This window comes from Anomaloglossus baeobatrachus, chromosome 2 (genome assembly GCF_048569485.1).
Source record: "Anomaloglossus baeobatrachus isolate aAnoBae1 chromosome 2, aAnoBae1.hap1, whole genome shotgun sequence".
Lineage (NCBI taxonomy): Eukaryota > Metazoa > Chordata > Amphibia > Anura > Aromobatidae > Anomaloglossus > Anomaloglossus baeobatrachus.
This window is the reverse complement of record NC_134354.1, coordinates 420,959,343-420,963,723: the sequence shown is the minus strand read 5'-3', so window position 1 is coordinate 420,963,723 and position 4,381 is coordinate 420,959,343. Positions and strand designations below refer to the sequence as shown.

The window sequence follows — 4,381 nt, the reverse complement described above, 5'->3', positions numbered from 1 at the left end:
CACTCAGTCTAGTAATGTATTTTTCCTGCAGGAATGCTCCCTTCCCTCCTCTAGGTCCTTCAACCATCTGGCCAGGGAATGGACCCATGGACCGTCCTACTGGTCCGGCGGGGGCGACTGTAGGTCCGCAGGGGTCGCCGTGCTAATCAGGGGAAGCGCCTTCACGTTGGACTCAGTTCAGGAACTCGTCTGCGGCAGGTTACTGCTCGTGGACGGTACCTGGGCTGGAGAACCTGTCAGGTTCATCAATGTGTACGCTTCTCCTGTGAAGAACGATCGACTGGAGCTCCTCCGAGCCCTGCGCCCTCAGCTCGCCACCACCAGGATGGTAGTGATGGCCGGGGACTTCAACTGCCCGATTGAGGCGGATGGACGCAGTTCTGGAACGGGTGCCAAGTTAGACGTCACATCCAAACTGCTCATTGAGATGGTGACCAAAGCCTCTCTCGTGGACGTTGTGGGCTCCATCGGACACGGATCTGTGAATTATTCATGGTGCCGACCTGATGGTTCGCTGCGTTCCAGGATTGACTTCGTGTTTACCTCTCGGACGGTTGGGCGGAGTGGGCACTCGATGGTCCCCTGCTTCTTCTCTGACCACAGAGCCATTCACTTTCAAGGTGCGCTGGGCCACGGCTTTCCTGTTGGCCCTGGCTCCTGGAAGCTGAACTGCTCTCTGCTGGAAAAGGGGGAAGTTCTGGAGGAGCTTAGAGCGGCCTACTCCACGTGGCGGGCCTACAAGGCAGGCTTCCAGTCTGTTTCTGACTGGTGGGAATACGTTAAACTCGAGTTCCGTTTCTTCTTTCAGGCAAAGAGTCAACAACAGGCGTGTGTGAAGAAGAGGGACTTCAGGAGACTCCAGCGTGAGCTGCGTTCCCTGCATGACCTTCTTCGATGTGGCTGGGACGTGAGAGAGGAGCTGGAGGAGACTAAGAAGAGCCTGAAAAGGCACTTTGAGGAGGAGTCCAAGCGAATTGTCTTCCGTTCCAAAGTGGAGAACCTGGAGAAGGGTGAGAAATGTAACTCGTTCTTTTTCAGGAAGCTCCACACCGGTCATACACCCCTGAATGAACTACGAGATGAGAGTGGAATCATGCGACGCGGGAAAGAGGACGTGATGAAAGTCGTCAGCGACTTCTACAGCGAACTCTACGCCCGCAAGACTAGCGACCCCGAGGCCGCCGATAAGTTCCTGTCAGGTATCACTAACCATCTTGACCCTGCAGATGCGGCGGCCATGGACGTCCCTCTGACGGTGGACGAGCTGCTCTCGGCCGCCAGATCCTTTAGGTCCGGCAGGACTCCGGGCAGTGATGGCCTCCCAGCAGAGCTCTATGTAGCACTGGGGGACCTCATCTGTCCGGACTTGTTAGATCTGTATGAGGAGATGGTGGTGGAGGGCAGAATGCCTCCGTCCCTGAGGGAAGGAATGGTCACGATCCTGTACAAGCGCAAAGGAGAGAGGTGCGACCTGAAGAATTGGCGTCCCATCACCCTTCTGAACGTCGACTACAAGATCCTGGCCAAGACGATGGCAACGAGACTGAAGACGGTTATTGGACGGATCATCCACCCGGATCAGACCTGCGGCATCCCCGGACGTCGCATCGCAGACAGCCTGGCTCTCATGCGGGACACGGTCGAGTACATCAAGGCCCGCCGGGTGCACGCTTCCCTGATCTCGTTGGATCAGGAAAAGGCCTTCGACCGTGTTTCCCATGAGTTCCTGGGCAAAGCTCTGCACAGGTTAGGTTTGGGTAACATGTTTTGTTTGTATGTCCAACTAATGTATTTTGATATTCACAGCTCGGTGTTGGTAAACGGCTGGAAGACTGACCCCTTCCCGGTCCTCTCAGGGGTCAGACAAGGCTGCCCTCTGTCACCTCTTCTTTTTGTTTGTGTTATAGAACTCTTTGCAGAGGCTATCCGGCGGAATGGAGAGATCAGAGGGATCACCGCACCAGGACCAGATCGCTTCGAGGTCAAGTGCTCGCTCTACATGGACGACGTGACCGTCTTCTGCGCGGACCGGCGCTCAGTTGACACCCTCGTCCAGACCTGTGAGACCTTCGGACGGGCTTCGGGAGCCAAAGTCAACTGCGGGAAGTCGGAAGCCATGCTCTTCGGGGACTGGCAGCCGGCCTCTTCCGCCCCCTTCCCTTTCAGCATCCAGCCGGATTTCATCAAGGTTCTTGGAGTCTGGTTCGGGAAGGAAGGAGCAGCCCTCAAGTCCTGGGAGGAACGCTTGATCAAGATCACCCAACGGATCGGTCTGTGGAGCCTCAGACGCCTCACCTGTGAGGGCAAAGCACTGGTCCTGCGTAACGAGGTACTGCCCGTGCTGCAGTACACGGCCCAGGCCTGGCCCCCCCTTGCCACCGTGTGCAGGGCCATTACCAGGACGGTGTTTCGTTTTGTCTGGGGATCCAAGATGGACAGAGTAAAGCGGACCATCATGTACAAGGATCCTCGCAAGGGTGGGAAGGGCGTACCCGATATCCCCACCCTCCTGCGATCCTCCTTCGTATGTGACTGCGTTCGCCGATCTCTGCGAGTCAAGAGAGGTTCTGCGGGTAGGTCCATGTCTCGCTTCTTCCTGCTCCCCCTTTGGAGAAGGTTCGGCTGGGACAAGTGGGACAGCTCCTTCCCCTACAACTGGACGACGCCATGGTTCTACGGAGACGTTGTCCGGTTTGTGAGGGAATACCAACTGGAGGGACTCAAGCCTGATTTGTGGAAGCCAAAGACTATCCACAAACTCATCAGAGCCAAGGACGAAATGGAGAACATTCCAGGACTTCACCACGACACACTGGAGACTGTTTGGACCAACGTGTCATCGGCTGGATTGACCAACGGGCACAAGGACTTGTCATGGATGGCGATACAGGGCGGACTGCCCGTCCGGTCATTCATGCACGCCCGGAACCTGTGCAAAACCCGGTACTGCCCAAGGTGCCCCTTCGTGGAGGAAACATCGCTGCACTCCTTTTGGGACTGCCGTTTTGCACAGCGCCTGTTGGTTGCCCTGGAGGATGACCTGAGGAACTCCATCCCTAGAGGGAGCCTATCGTACCATTCCGTACTTTATGGACTCTTCCCTGGGACTCACACCGTTGGAGCCATCCAGGAGGCTTGGCGCCTTATGAACTGCTTTAAGGACGCTATATGGGTCGCCAGGAACCGGCTCATCTTGAAGAGGGAGAGGATGTCTATCCAGGACTGCCGCAGGCTGATCCACAGCCTGCTCAGAGACTATTCCATCATGGACAGTCCGGACGACAGCGCCGAGGAGGAGGTCTAAACCTCTTCCACGCCCCCTCCCTCCTTTTCCCGTTTATGTGCGTCCTTCAATAAAGCTTCGGGCCTGTGATTTCCCCACCCTATCCCCTTTTCCCCTACCCCCATCCCCCAATCGCCGGTTCGTCGTTATTTATTGTCTAACTTTTTCTTTCAGCTTGAGTGCTACGGATAGCATAGGAGCGTGATGTATAGTTTAGTGCGTTGTACTCTATTGCTATGTAAGAATGATTGTATATTTCTGTGTGTACGGGGCTGCGGCACCGTACATGGTTTGTTACTTTTTTTTGAGAAGTGCATGATAATAAAGATGCTGTTAAATAAAAAAAAAAAATCTGTTCTTATCAGTTTAATATCTGATACGTCCCCTATCTGGGGACCATATATTAAATGGATTTTTAGAACAGGGAGATGGAAAAAGAGCTTGCTCTGTCCACTCCACGCATTGACCTGGTATTGCAGTACCTCCAGGACCGGTGCACCCCTTCTTAACCCAGTTTCCAAAAGCAGAACTCAATTCACCTGATTCATATTAGCCCGATTTAATGAATTGGAAGAAAGCATACGTCTTCATATGCACCTCAATTTGGCCCATTCACTTTTCACACTTCCTCCTTTTGTTTTTTATCTTTCACACTTTTTACTTTCTTTATTCATCCAAATAGCAAACTCATCACCACTCAACCTGACCAACTCGGCTATGTCCCGTGCTGCAGTATCTTCTTCTCTGTCTTATCTAGATCATTTGCAATTGAATGGAATAGATCCCTTTTGGACAAAGTGGATTCACCTGCTGCTGCAGTGACCACAGGTGTGATAAGATCTAGAATTGGCATCTGGTGCGATCTCTCCGCTTCCACTCCAAATAAAGTTACCTGTTTATTCCTATCATGCATTGGTTTTTGGGGTTTTCTTTGAGTAATGATGATCTCTTTCGTTGTCTGTTGGCTCCCCCTCCTGGAGGAATAGTTTGCTTGCTCTTGGACATTCTAAAAGAGAGGTCATGATAGACATTGAGCTTCTGAGCCCAATTGGGGACAGTCATGGGTGATGAATGTTTGCAACCTGCTGCGAAGCCTCA

At 53.2% G+C, this 4,381-nt stretch overlaps 1 pseudogene; it reads left to right on the top strand.

Annotated features, from left to right (window-relative positions):
- The first annotated feature begins 3,577 nt into the window (after window positions 1-3,577).
- Window positions 3,578-3,787, top strand: LOC142292442 (U2 spliceosomal RNA; annotated as a pseudogene).
- Window positions 3,788-4,381: the final 594 nt, after the last annotated feature.